The sequence below is a fragment of the Anomaloglossus baeobatrachus genome, chromosome 9 (genome assembly GCF_048569485.1).
Source record: "Anomaloglossus baeobatrachus isolate aAnoBae1 chromosome 9, aAnoBae1.hap1, whole genome shotgun sequence".
Classification (NCBI taxonomy): Eukaryota; Metazoa; Chordata; class Amphibia; order Anura; family Aromobatidae; genus Anomaloglossus; species Anomaloglossus baeobatrachus.
In genome coordinates, this window is record NC_134361.1 from 141,402,311 (window position 1) to 141,417,857 (window position 15,547).

General features: G+C 48.9%; 1 protein-coding gene and 1 long non-coding RNA gene across 2 annotated transcripts in view; one reads left to right on the forward strand and one right to left on the reverse strand.

Annotated features, from left to right (window-relative positions):
* The window catches only part of NALF2 (NALCN channel auxiliary factor 2), a 572,598-nt gene that overhangs the window by 385,437 nt on the left and 171,614 nt on the right, over nt 1-15,547 (forward strand). The gene's annotated exons all lie outside the window — the stretch shown is intronic.
* Nucleotides 8,773-9,484, reverse strand: LOC142251315 (uncharacterized). Its single transcript, XR_012725303.1, has 3 exons — nt 9,385-9,484; nt 9,000-9,102; nt 8,773-8,842 (listed from the first exon to the last, which is right to left on the reverse strand). It is a non-coding gene; the product is annotated as an uncharacterized LOC142251315 (long non-coding RNA).

Here is a 15,547-nt window from a genome sequence, read left to right on the forward strand (position 1 = left end):
AGATCAGGGAGAAGCCATTGGGCACCGGCCTCCCAGGCTCCTCATCCTGACTGCATCGTCCCTGGCCAGAGATAAAATGTGTTTTATCTGAAATGTGGAATCGTCAGAGTAAAATATTCATGACTGCAATAATGGAGTCGGTGTTTGATTCCTTCCACGCGGGGGACGTGTAGGAGGAATCCACTGTCAGATTCCTTACCTGGTAGCAAAATAACATTGGAGTCTCATATGTTACATGGCGTCCCTGCCGTCTGCACATCACATGGAATGGTTTAGGGTATGTTCACACGGGGCATCTTTTTACCACAAATATGCAGCGTTTTTGTCCCAAGAATGCACCAAAAACGCACCGCGGCAAAAACGCATAAAAAAACGCAATGTGTTTTTGACGCGTTTTTACCACGTTTTGCCCAATGCGGTTTTTAAGTCTAACCTTTTGACTGGAACGCAAAAATAATTGACATGCTGCAGCTTCAAAAACGCAGCCAAGATGCAGCCAATAAAAGATGCCCAGCGTGGACAGCAAAAGAGCAAACCCATAGACTTTGCTGGGAGGAGGAAGTGCATGCAGGGGGCATCTTTGTGACCTCAAAAATGCAGCAAAAGATGCACTGTGTGAACTTAGCCTCAGTGTCGTTATGAAGGCCATTCTATCAGTGTACTGCATCGTCAGCAGCTGAGGTGTATTATGAGGTTCTGCAGCAGCTGAGGTGCATTATGAGGTTCTGCAGCAGCTGAGGTGTATTATGGGGTTCTGCAGCAGCTGAGGTGTATTATAAGGTTCTGCAGTAGCTGAGGTGTATTATGAGATTCTGTAGCATCTGAGGTGTGTATGATGAGGTTCTGCAGCAGCTGAGGTGTGCATTATGAAGTTCTGCAGAATATTACATTATTCGGCGTGGATTTATCTTACAAATTTTCCATCAAAAGTATTTGCAGCATTGCCAAAAGCGGTGAGCCCAGACTAGTTAATAAAGGGATTACAGTATATATGCCATAGTTCTTCCATACACCATGCCCCTCCCTCATGGTGTGCATGTGATGCTGCACCTCAGTCTGTTCAGGTCAGTGGAGCGACACATACACAGCGCCCCCCCATCCTCATGGTGTGTATGTGGTGCTGCACCTCAGTCTGTTCAGGTAATTTTAGCTGAGAGGCAGCGAAACATACATAGCGCCCCCCATCCTTATGGTATGTGGTGCTGCATCTCAGTCTGCTCAGGGTAGTGGAGCTGAGAGGCAGCGACACATACACAGCGCCCCCCTGTCCTTATGGTGTGTATGTGGTGCTGCACCTCAGTGTGTTCAGGTCAGTGGAGCTGAGAGGCAGTGACACATATAACCTGAGGACTCTTTATTACCGTATTTTTCGGACTATAAGACGCACCCTTGTTTTAGAGGAGGAAAAAAAAATAGAAAAAAATAAAATTAAAGTAAAAGAATGTGGTCATGACACACTGTTATTTTACTGCTGACAGAGTTACTGAGGTAATAATATCCCCAAATTCTGTCCTCATATCCCCCATTCTGGGTACCTTCCAGGTATATGTGGCCCCCATCGTGGAATATGTATGTTCCCCATCATTATATGTGTGATCCTCCAATCTGGTGTGTGTGTGTGTGTGTGTGTGTATATATATAGTTATATTGTGTGCGAGTGTGTATATATATATATATATATATATATATATATATATATATATATATATATATATATATATATATATATATATACTAGAAGGTGGCCCGATTCTACGCATCGGGTATTCTAGAATTTACGTATTGTGTAGTTCATGTATGATTTTTGTTTATATATATATATATATATAGAGATGTTGTTGTGTGTAGTTACCAAGTGTTTGTGTAGGCGCTGTACATGTTCTGGGTGTTGTCTGGGTGTGACGGGGGGTGAGAGCGGTGTTGTATGTGTGTTGCGTGTGTTGCGTTGTTTGTGGAGCGCTGTGTGTCTGTAGCATTGTGTGTGTGTGTTGCGCGGTGTGTGTGTGTGTGGTGTGTTTTGGGGGGAGGTATGTTTTGTGCAATGTGTGTGTTGTGCGGTATGTGCGTATATTTGTGTGTGCCGCGGTGTTTGTGTGTTGGGTGTTGTGTGTGTGCAGCGTTGTCTGTGTGTGTGGGTGTCTGTGTAGGGCAGTTGTTTGTGGTTCCCAGTGTGTGTGTGTGTGGTGTGTTGTGCAGTGCGCGCGTGTGTGTGTGTGTGTGTGTGTGTGTGTGTGTGTGTGTGTGTGTGTGTGTGTGTGTGTGTGTGTGTGCGCATCAGCCTCTCTTCTCTCAGCCTCCCTCCTCCCAGCCTCCCTCCTCCCAGCCTCCCTCAGCATCAGCCTCCCTCAGCATCAGCCTCCCCAAGCATCAGCCTCCACCAGCATCAGCCTCCACCAGCATCAGCCTCTCTCCTTCCAGCCTCCCCCAGCATCAGCCTCCGCCAGCATCAGCCTCCCTCTCCCAGCCTTCCCCAGGATCAGCCTCTCTCCTCCCAGCCTCCGTCCTCCCAGCCTTCCCCAGCATCAGCTTTCCCCTCCCAGCCTCCCTCAGCATCAGCCTTCCCCAGCATCAGCCTCTCTCCTTCCAGCTTCCCTCAGCATCAGCTTCCCCTTCCCAGCCTTCCCCAGGATCAGCCTCTCTCCTCCCAGCCTCCTTCCTCCCAGCCTCCCCCTCCCAGCCTCCCTCAGCATCAGCTTTCCGCTCCCAGTCTCCCCCAGCATCAGCCTCCCCATGCATCAGCCTCCACCAGCATCAGCCTCTCTCCTTCCAGCCTCCCCCAGCATCAGCCTCCCCTTCCCAGCCTTCCCCAGGATCAGCCTCTCTCCTCCCAGCCTCCTTCCTCCCAGCCTCCCTCAGCATCAGCCTTCCGCTCCCAGTCTCCCCCAGCATCAGCCTCCCCAAGCATCAGCCTCCACCAGCATCAGCCTCTCTCCTTCCAGCCTCCCCCAGCATCAGCCTCTCTCCTTCCAGCCTCCCTCAGCATCAGCCTCCCGTTCCCAGCCTTCCCCAGGATCAGCCTCTCTCCTCCCAGCCTCCTTCCTCCCAGCCTCCCTCAGCATCAGCCTTCCCCTCCCAGTCTCCCCCAGCATCAGCCTCCCCAAGCATCAGCCTCCACCAGCATTAGCCTCTCTCCTTCCAGCCTCCCCCAGCATCAGCCTCCCCAAGTATCAGCCTCCACCAGCATCAGCCTCCCTCGTCCCAGCCTCCCCCTCCCAGCCTCCCCCAGCATCAGCCTCTCTCCTCCCAGCCTTCCCCATGATCAGCCTCTCTGCTCCCAGCCTCCTCCAGCACGCCGTGCTCCTCTGCCGACACTCACACACCCGATCGCATCCACTCACACACACCCGATCGCATCCACTCACACACACCCGATCGCATACACTCACACACACAGACACTGACGATATCGCACATACGCGCTTATACTCACAACATCCGGGGATATCACATGCTTCTGGCCATGTGATCCTCCTGCAGGTCCTGGAAGCTCACAACAGCACAGTATCGCCACCGAGAAGCAAGCGATATCCCAGGATGTTGTGAGTATGTGGATGCGATGTGTGTGTGAGAGTGAGTGTGATCTGATTTGTGTGTGTGTGTGTGTGTATGTGTATGTGTATGTGTATGTGTGTGTGTATGTGTCTGTGTGTGCTGTTATGTGTCTGTATTTTCCGCCGCTGCAGGACCTTGATGTGTGGATGCGATGTGATGTGTGTGTGAGGTGTGTATGAGAGTGAGTGTGAGCCGGTGTACACTGGTAACTATGATACACATCGGGTAACTAAGGGACCTTAGTTACCCGATGTGTATAATGGTTACCAGCTTTCACGGCCTCCGTCAAGATGCCAGCATCGCAAGGTTATGTCTGGCGCTGCTGGGATCCTGACGCAGCCGGTGTAGAAGCAAGCGATATCCCAGGATGTTGTGAGTGTGTGGATGTGATGTGTGAGAGTGAGTGTGAGAGTGAGTGTGATCTGATGTGTGTGTGTGTACTCACCTGGGAGTCGCGGCTCCGTGTCAGTTGGGCCAGAGCGAGCGTGCATTGCGTGAGGGGGGCGGGGCCTGCAGAGAGCCGGGGCGAGAGGCCAATCCGTGGGGGGGGGGGGGGGCGGGGCCATGGCGAGCCCAGCGGCCAATCAGCTTTGTGTCACCGTAAGGACACAATTTCGGAGCATGACAGACAGACAGATAGACAGAATAAGGCAATTATATATATATATATATTTATTGTGTGTGTGTGTATATATATATATATATATATATATATATATATATTATATATATATATTGTGTGTGTGTGTGTGTGTGTGTAGTTATAGTGTGTGTGTAGTTATAGTGTGTGTGTGTAATATATATGATCCAACCCCATCCAGGTGTACAGTAATGTCTTTATATACTATATTATTTATTGCCTTACTTTTACGATGCTGAAGTTGGTTTCTTATTCGGGGCTGAAGTTGGTTTCTTATTCGTCAGTTTCTTATTCGGCAAATTAGTTTTTTCAGTTTTTTATGCATTTATCAACAAAAATGACACATCACAATAATAAAATACAATGCACTGATGATCCCTAATATACATACACTCAAAACCAGCTGCGAAAATTAAAAAACTGGCAAAAAAATGGGCATCAAAGTGGGCACCGAAGTATGTTAGTGAAAGGGTTAAATGGCTTTGGGCCACTAATCTAACACCACAATTGCATATCTAGTGATGCCTCTAATCAAACTCAAGTGTCTCCAGCCTGGCCCAAAGGGGTTCTGGGCATCAAAACTGGCATCAAAGTGGGCACACAGCCAATTTTCACAGATTTGAATAAGTAACTGGTGTTTTTGAGGGGTTAAATGGCTTTGAGCCACTGATCTCACACCACATTTACATACCTAGTGATGCCACACATAAAATTCAGATCACTCCTGCCTGGCCCAAACAGGTTCTGGGCATCAGAACTAGCATCAAAGTGGGCAAAACCCCAGTTTTAACAGATTTGAATAAGTAACCAGTGTTTTGAGGGGGTTAAATGGCTTTGGGCCACTGATCTCACACCACATTTACATAACTAGTGATGACACACATAAAATTTAGATCACTTTAGTCTGGCCCAAACAGGTTCTGGGCATCAGAACTGGCATCAAAGTGGGCAAAACCCCAGTTTTCACAGATTTGAATAAGTAACCAGTGTTTTGAGGGGGTTAAATGGCTTTGGGCCACTGACCTCACACCACATTTACATACCTAGTGATGACACACATAAAATTCAGATCACTCCTGCCTGGCCCAAACAGGTTCTGGGCATCAGAACTAGCATCAAAGTGGGCAAAACCCCAGTTTTCACAGATTTGAATAAGTAACCAGTGTTTTGAGGGGGTTAAATGGCTTTGGGCCACTGACCTCACACCACATTTACATACCTAGTGATGACACACATAAAATTCAGATCACTCCAGCCTGGCCCAAACAGGTTCTGGGCATCAGAACTAGCATCAAAGTGGGCAAAACCCCAGTTTTCACAGATTTGAATAAGTAACCAGTGTTTTTGAGGGGTTAAATGGCTTTGGGCCACTAATCTCACACCACATTTACATACCTAGTGATGACACACATAAAATTCAGATCACTCCAGCCTGTTTGGGCCAGGCTGGAGTGATCTGAATTTGATGTGTAGCATCACTAGGTATGTAAATGTGGTGTGAGATCAGTGGCCCAAAGCCATTTAACCCTTTCACTAACATACTTTGGTGTCCACTTTGATGCCCATTTTTTTGCCAGTTTTATAATTTTCGCAGCTGGTTTTGAGTGTATGTATATTAGGGCACATCAGTGCATTGTATTTTATTATTGTGATGTGTCATTTTTGTTGATAAATGCATAAAAAACTGAAAAAACTAAATTGCCGAATAAGAAACTGACGAATAAGAAACCAACTTCAGCCCCGAATAAGAAACTGGACGAATAAGAAACCAACTTCAGCATCGTCTTACTTTTTCTGATGTGCTCGAGGACCTGCAGTGATGTAATGAAGGGGCGAGCACTGTGCTGTTCTGTGCTGCTCTGGCCCACCCCTCTGCATTACATCACTGTAGGTCCTTGTCAGCTACTGACTGTTTCTAGTGCAGAGGAAGGATCAAAGTGAAAGTAATTTGAGCCCTCAGCACAGAGACTGCGGCTGTGCTGTGAAGGTATGCCATGCTCTGGCCCGGACACTGCAGTGATCTGCACTTCCCCCCGTGCCATACATGAGTGCAGCGGCCCCCTGCTCCTGCCTCCTACACAGCGGACACAGTCTCCTCAGCCGCTGCAGGAAGCCGGCTTCTGGAGCTCCCACGTGTGACTGCGGTTTACATTAAACTATTGATTAGCTGCTCCTCACACCCGCTGACTGCAGAGAGAGGTGGGCGGGGAGCAGCCTATGAATATTCACTGACTTTAAGCAGCGGGCACACGTGGTTTCTCCAGCAGCCGGCTTCCTGCAGCAGCGACCCTCACTGCCTACTGTGATCCCACTGCATAGCGCGGACTCCCCACAGCTCCCTACCCCGCAGCTTCAGACCATAAGACGCACCCCACACTTTCCTCCCAAATTTGGTTGAAAAAAGTGCGTCTTATGGTCCGAAAAATACGGTATGTATAAAGCAGAGCTTTTTCTAATTTCTTACATTCCCCTTTAACATCTGTATTTTGGACTTTTTGATCCAGAGTACACGCAGCATCACCCGCCTGCTACATGGTGCCTTGTCTGGTATCACCTGGTACATTTATCCTCAGGATTTGTATAGTAGATGTATATCCCACCAATGGGACCTCGACCTGCGCCGCTCTAAATGTATAGGAATTTATAACATCTCTCCACGAAGAGCGGCAGTGCCTCATTCTCCAGATACATGTGCGCACCATTGGGGGGATCCATATGTACCATCCATAATATAATATCCAGGCATACAGCATGTACGAGATGAGAAGACCCCAATAAGAATAATTTCAGATGTGGAATTAATGTGGATTTGAGAAGCAGATTCTCCAGCACAAATCTGGAGGACTTTATTGTATATTTGAATAAATCAATTTTCTTTGGATATAAAAAAAAAAAAAAATGACCTCTGGTCCTCATTTGTTTCCTGGAAACTGGATAAAAAAAAAAAAAAAAATATCAGTTGGGGGGGGGGGGGGGGGGGGGGTCACCAAAGGGCAGTTTTGCACAGGGCACCATTCAGGCTAAGGCCGGCCCTGGCCGCATCTACACTATTTTAGTAATGTACAAATAAAGAAATTACACTGTCTTCTCAGTGGTCAGTTTTAGGTTTGGATGCTGAAAATGTGTGGCTGCTACATCATACAACAGGGCTGGGCAAAGGGTGGTCCACAAGCCACATTCGGCCCTCTGTTATTCCCGTCCGGCCCGTAGACCGAGACAGCTGAAGGGTGGAAACCAGTGGACTGTGGGCTGTACCATGCCTTCCGCCGCCAGGCCATCACTGCTGCCCGCCACACAATGTCACCACTATTTGCATCCACAGGATGTAGACAGCAGTGAACACATGTGTAAGATGCTCCCACTGGCTCCATCCTCCATCAATCAGCAGGAGGCACAGTTCTCTGCTTTTTTTTTTTTTTTTTATTATCACACAGTTGATTCACGTAGCAAGGAAGGAATGACATGCTCACTATGTTGGATGGTCACTAGCATACCATACAGAAAATTGACCAAAAATGTCATCATCTATAACCAACTTGCTTTTTAATGTCTCCAGATGGAAAATTACTTTAATTTTAGATAGCTTTTGACAGCTGTCAACCGAGCGATGATTTGTCTGAATGTTTGACCAGCAGCTGTCTCCCCTCACTTCTCTCATACACAAGTACGGTCAGCTGGCTGACTGCTCCTGTGTTCTCTACAAGAGAGCCACTGGCAGACTCCTCTGACTCTGGCTTATCTCGTAGTGAACAAAGCCTAAAAATTGCACATGGCTGTTTCTTGTGTCCCCCAACATCAACTATAGAGGGAAAGCCAGGAGGCCGCAAGACAGAAATTTGCATGCTGATCTTGGTCGCTTGTCAGTCAGACTTCAATGGCCATTGTCAGTGCCTGACCTTGCAAATACTTTTAAGGTTGAATAGCAAACAATTACTATATACTGTACATACTATCTGTTAGTGTCCCCCAAGGTTCGGCCTGGGACAGCTCATAAGGCCCCTTTACACACTGAAACTTTCTAGCGATCCCACCAGCGATCCCAACCTGGCCGGGATCGCTACAAAGTCTCTGGTGAGCTGTCAAACAGGCAGACCTGGCCAACGACGCAACAGCGATCCGGACCTGCAGAATGACCTAGCTAGTCATTGGGGACGTTGTAAAGCAGCTTTTTGAAAGGGAAGTCGCTAACGAAGTCGCTGTAAAGTCCCCTTTACACAAAGGACCAAAGAATGGTCCTGAACGATTTGTAGCGATCAGCAACTTCACAGCAGGGGCCAGGTCGCTGATGTATTTCACACACTGCAATGTCGCTGGGGAGGTCGCTGTAACGTCACAAAACCGGTGACGTTACAGCGATGTCGTTTGCGATGTTGCAATGTGTAAAGCCACCTTTAGAGTCCTACGGCTTTCAGTATCATCTCTATGTTGATGATATGTAGATCTATCTCTCTGAACCCAATATCACCTTCTTACTAACCAGAATCGCACAATGTCTGTCTGCTATTTCATCCTTTTTCTCTGCCCAACTTCTGAACTTGTTGATAAAATGAAGACAAAAAGTTTTTTTCTTTGCAAAAAAGTGATTATTTATTTGATGGCGACAAAAGATGGTGGACGTTTCGGCCCAAAGGCCTTTATCATGTATAGTCGCTGTGAAGTGAGAAATAAAGAAATCAATATTTACATATATTACATAATATACATCTATATACAATAGATACCATGTGTGAGCGTATTATAAAGTATGCATGGCTCACAGTATATCACGGTTACAATCAGAATATAGGGGTAATACATTCTCGCATACCTCCACAAGAGGGCTGTTTCAGAAGAGAAGAATATAATGGAGCAGGATGGAAGGAGTACCACCAAGAATAGTTTATGATACAAGATTTTCCAGAGGATGAAGTCTGCAGAGGAAGGATATGTGTTAATTGATTGTAAATGACAAGTTTATTGTGTATACAGATGATAAGGAACCTTTATCATTGATTTTATGAATAATATTTCAATCAGTGTTATATGGGATTGTTGGAGCACCGGCGATTTCAAGGGGTGAATATCGCAAACAATAGGGAGCAGTGATTGAATAGATCTTCTTTACATTCACCTTGAATGGATTTTTTTTAAAGTATATATATAAAACCAAAGAGACATCAATATTTACTATATTCCAGCCTCTATGCACATACCTAGAAGCAGGTTAGATTTCCTTTGGCTGGAAGGAATTCGTGTACATGTATTCCAATGGAAGAGATTTCCAGCTAAAATTAGAATAGATCATGCATTTTTTAGTACTATTAATTCATAGGCTTATATAGTGCTGGGCAGTTATAGAGTAATATTTGGCAGGTTTATATAGTGTTGAAAGAGACTTTTACAAGTACCTTTTATCTTTATATATTCATGTGAATCACATAGAAGTTTGGGTGGTTGTAAGAGGACATGTAGATAAACACCATCTGTAATTAGGTTGCATATAGTGATAAAGGGGTTAAATGCAGAGACATGTTACAGGCATCTACTCGATTAGCTGCAGGCTTAGGCTGCTTTACACCAGGCAATCTATCGGGCGATAGATCGTCGGGGTCACGGTTTTTGTGACGCACATCCGGCATCGCTGGCGATGCCGGCCTGTGTGACACCTCCTAGCGACGCAGTATCGCTCACAAATCGTGAGTCGGGTACTGCTCGTTAGGTTCCATAATATCGGTTACTTTAGTCGCCCATCGTTTCCGTGGTAGCACACGTCGCTCCGTGTGACACCACGGGAACGATGAGCAGCTCACCTGCCTCCCGCGGCGGCCGCCGGCTCTATGTGGAAGGAAGGAGGTGGGCGGGATGTTTACATCCTGCTCATCTCCGCCCCTCCGCTTTGATTGGCCGGCGGCCGTGTGACGTCACTGACGCCGAACGTCCCTCCCACTCCAGGAAGTGGACGTTCGCCGCCCACAGCGAGGTCGCACGAGAGGTAAGTATGTGTGACGGGGTTTAGTAACTTTGTGCGACACGGGCAGCGATTTGCCCGTGACGCATAAAGGACGGGGACGGGTACGATCGATTGTGAAATCGCACAATCGGTCGTACCGTGTAAAGCAGGCTTTAGGCTGCTTTCACACATCCGGCTTGAGCTCTGCGGCTCAATCCGGCTGTGCAAGCTATGCAACGGATGCGGTGAAAACACCGCATCCTTTGCATAAGTTTTTCCCATGTGGCCCGTCCGGTTTTTGCCGCTTGCGGCATGCTACTGAGCATGCGCAGTGGCAAAAACCGCATGCGGCGGCCGGATGCGGTTTTTGCCGCATCGCGCTGCATCCGGCCGCCATAGGCATGCATTGAAAAATGCGCCGCATCGGCCGGGTGCGGCGCGATGCGGGTTTTTTTGCCGCACGAAAAAACGTACCAGGCAACGTTCCATCCGGCCGCCGCATCAGCTAAATCTGCCGCATGCGGCAAAAACCGGATGGAACGCAAGGCCATGCGGCACTAATTAAAGTCTATGCAGGAAAACGCAACCGGCAGCAAAAAAAAAACGGTTGCGATTTTCTTGCAAAGTGCCGGATTGTGCCGCATTGCAGAAACCGGAGGTGTGAAAGCAGCCTTAGGGTCATATACCTGATAAAGGCTCCTGCAGACTTCTCTCATATGGAGGAAGAGGTTTTAGACATTGGTGGGGTGGATATTTTCCTTCTGTAGGTAGAACGTTACATAAGCAATAAAGGACTTTGGTATTTAGTGGAGGAGGGGTGAGTTCAGCAGCAGCGCTGGTGTAGTTGTGTCTTAGGGTACTTTCACACTTGCGTTATTTTCCTTCCGTTACAATCCGCCCTTTTGGGAAACAGCGGAATCCGTTAACGGATTCCGCTGTTTCCCATAGACTTGTATGGTTGACGGATTGTACCAAAAGGACCTGCGTTGCTTCCGCTGGGCGACGCTCCGTTGCTTCCGCCCAGCGGGAGGAACGCAGCATGTAACGTTGTTTTGAGCAGCGGAATCCTCTGGATTTCACTGCGCATGCTCTTTTTTTTTTTTTTTTTTAAATCAAACTTTATTTTGGCTCGCGGTGGCCGAACGTTCAGCTGAGCGCCCGCCCGCCGGCAAGTTACAGTGCTCAGCTGATCACCCGGCGGTCGGCTGCAGGGAGCGCTCAGCTGATCACCCGGCGGCCGGGAGCGATCAGCTGATCACCCGGCGGCCGGCTACTGGGAGCGATCAGCTGATCACCCGGCGGCCGGCTACTGGGAGCGATCAGCTGATCATCCGGCGGCCGGCTGCAGGGAGCGATCAGCTGATCATCCGGCGGCCGGCAAGTGACAGCGCTCAGCTGATCACCGGCGGTCGGCTGCATGGAGCGATCAGCTGATCATCCGGCGGCCGGCAAGTGACAGCGCTCAGCTGATCACCGGCGGTCGGCTGCAGGGAGCGATCAGCTGATCACCCGGCTGCAGGGAGCGATCAGCTGATCACCCGGCGGCCGGGAGCGATCAGCTGATCACCCGGCGGCCGGGAGCGATCAGCTGATCACCCGGCGGCCGGCTACTGGGAGCGATCAGCTGATCATCCGGCGGCCGGCTGCAGGGAGCGATCAGCTGATCATCCGGCGGCCGGCAAGTGACAGCGCTCAGCTGATCACCGGCGGTCGGCTGCAGGGAGCGATCAGCTGATCACCCGGCGGCCGGCTGCAGGGAGCGATCAGCTGATCGTTCACTATAGTCTGCCGCTGGTAAAAATGGGAGAAAAAAAAAAATCAAAACGGATTCCGTTGTTTTGCAGCATCCGTTGCATCCGTTGTGCCACTATATGCAACACATCCGTTACACAACGCAATGCAACGGATACCGTTCAACGCAAGTGTGAAACTACCTGCACGCCAACTTCCCAGGATCTGGCCGTCAGCAGCACTATTCAGTGCTGTGATGGCTTTTAACATGTAAAGCAGGAAGTGGCCACAGACTAAACGCACGTGCAGTGGAGACAGCTGTAATCCACTGAATATGCGGTACATTACCGTAATCATTGAAAGTGATGGGTATTGCAATGTGTTATATAGGAAAATGCTGCTGTTTGGCAGAATAGCTAGAGGAAAGGAGAAAAGCGTCTCAAGGGTCCATTATATGTATTAGGGATATATGAAAAAAGAGGTATAGATTACATAGAGCATAATTTATAAGGCATATAGGCACATATTATATATACATATATATTATAAATTCTTGAGTCCAACGTTGGAGGAGGATTTTTTTAGTCTGAAATGGAATGTGTTAAGCATACCTCCCAACATTTAAAGATGAGAAAGAGTGACAAAGTATGTGGCGCGCGTAGCGCGCAGCGGCAATTTTAAGCCACGCCCCTAACCACACCCATTTTGCAATCTGTCACGCCCACATCCAATCCTTTTCAGCACTGCTGATCACATTGTTTAAGGCTGCGTGCCCACGATCAGTGTTTGCAGCATTTTGTATGTAGTGTGTTTTTGCTGTGTCTAAAACGCTGCATTGGAAAGTACAAGCACAGTGGAGGGTTTCTAGAAATCTCGTGCCAACTGTGCTTGTTTTTTCTGCAGCAAACACTGACCTGCGGAGCGTCTTTCCAGACTGCAGCATATCAAGTGTTTGCTGCAGTTGCATGCGTCCTCCGTAGGGAGAAAACAGCAGGAAACCACAGCGCACTGAACCCTGATCGTGGGCACAGGCAGCTGTGGTCTCTTGCGGAGGAGACGAGCAGCCCCGCAGGTCAGGACGCGCTGCCTCCAGGACACAGCGAGTCCTGATCGTGGGCACAGGCAGCTGTGGTCTCTTGCGGAGGAGACGAGCAGCCCCGCAGGTCAGGACCCGCTGCCTCCAGGACACAGCGAGTCCTGATCGTGGGCACAGGCAGCTGTGGTCTCTTGCGGAGGAGACGAGCAGCCCCGCAGGTCAGGACCCGCTGCCTCCAGGACACAGTGAGTCCTGATTGTGGGCACAGGCATAGGCACATATACGGTACATATTTGAAGACAAATTCCATAAAATAAATATAAACAGACAAATCTATACACAGTCATCTACACTGACATACATAGATATATACATCATACATATACACACATTGGAGGTAATAATATGGGGAAGCCGGCAGCAGCCGCACTCACCTACCCCGCTTGTCTCTATCCAGCTCCTCCTCGGCATGTGATCACTTGGCATCACTTTAACAGACCTAGCCACGCACAGTGTATGTATCACAAGGGAGGATGGGGGTTTATATACTAATATATAAAACCCCCATCCTCTCTTGTGATACATACATAGCATATATATATACACACTGTATATCTATACAGTATATACAGCACAGGAGGGGCTGGGGGCTACAGTATATACAGCACAGGAGGGGCTGGGGGCTACAGTATATACAGCACAGGAGGGGCTGGGGGCTACAGTATATACAGCACAGGAGGAGCTGGGGGCTACAGTATATACAGCACAGGAGGGGCTGGGGGCTACAGTATATACAGCACAGGAGGGGCTGGGGGATACAGTATATACAGCACAGGAGGGGCTGGGGGCTACAGTATATACAGCACAGGAGGGGCTGGGGGCTACAGTATATACAGCACAGGAGGGGCTGGGGCTACAGTATATTCAGCACAGGAGGGGCTGGGGGCATAGACAGTACTTGAGGGGCATCCATATTAGGCCTGTTTCAGATGTCAGTGATTCTGGTATGTATGTGCTAGTTTTTATACGTACGAGAATCACTGACCTATGCAGACCCATCATAATCAATGGGTCTGCACACACATCAGTGATTTTTCACTGACCGTGTCTCCATTCGGCGTACATGCATATCCGTGAATACCGCACAGAAACATGTCCAGTTTTTTTCTGGCATCACTGATGTCCCACAGACCACACTATGGTGTGATCCGTGAAACACGTACCAGAAAAACACGGACATTTAAAATAAAAAGCTTTTTCAACTCACCTTCTCCAGCGATGCTGAGTTCGGCAGCTGCTCTCTGCTTCTTCCTGGCCGGTTCATTATAGCATGCATATTCATTTATGCAGCCAGAGCTGGCCCGGAAGTAGCTGCAGAGGTGAGAGAGCGGGGGCAGGTGAGTATATGTCCATGTGCAATCACGGCGTACGGATCACGTATCACGGATTGCACATGGACAACCACTGTGTACCGTGAATCACGGAGTATGAAGGACTATATGCGTGTTTAACACGTCAGTGAAGAGCGTCTGTGTTTTTCACTGAGGGGCATACATGTTACTAAGGGGTATACACATTACTGGGGGAAATAAACTTTACTGTAGCGCATACAAATTACTGGTAGCATAGATATTACTAAGGGGCATATAGCTCTGGTGTTGGGGCTTATACAGCTCTGGGGGCCCATACAGCTCCGATGGGGGGGATGGCGGCATACAAATTTGGTGTGGGGGCTGGGGGGAACACAGATCTGGTGGGGGGGTGGCTGGAGGCATATAGCTCTGGTGAGGAGGGGGCTGCTGGGGCATACAGATCTGGTGAGGGGGGGCTGGGATACATATCTGGTGGGAGGGGCCTGGAGGCATACAGAGCTGGGGGGCATATAGATCTGGTGGGGGGGCTGGGGTGCATACAAATCTGGTGTGAGGGCTAAGGGGCATACAGATCTGGTGAGGGGGGGCTGGGGCATACAGCTCTGGGTAGGTGGGGGGGGGGGTCACATACAGCGTTTCTTGGTATTGCAGCTCCTCTTCCTCCAGTCTCTTCATCTATGGACAGAGCTCAGCATGTTGCTCGGTAGCTCCGCCCACAGATGAATGTCCGTAGACAAGCAGCTCAACTGAGAGCAGTGAGTGCACGCTGAGCTGCAGGTGCCGATTTAAAGCGCCGGCAGCCAGGGAAATGCTGCTGCCGCCCACCCATAATAGCGGCACCACAGAGACAGAGCAGTGAAGCAGCGCTCGGCTCTGCTCATGTGCATTAGGAGGGGGAGAAAGTCAGATGGGGAGAGAGCGGGTGGGCGGAGCCACGGGACAAAAGCCTCACGATCGTGACACCGGGACACCCGCTGAAATCCGGTATAGTCCCGCTGTATCCGGGAAGGTTGGCAGGTATGTATACAGCATGTTAGAATGTGTATATAAGAGTCCACTGGTGGTGGCCGCAGCTTATAGGCCCCAAATCTGGTGACAGGTTCCCTTTAAAGTGAACCTGTCAGGTGCAATATGCACTCAGAGCCAGGAGCAGTTCTGGGTACATATTGCTAATCCCTGCCTAACCGTCCCTGTATACACTAGCACAGATAAAGAGATCATTAGAACAAATATTTTTAAAGATCTTATATCTTATGCTAATGAGCGGGGGACTAGTCACAAGGGCG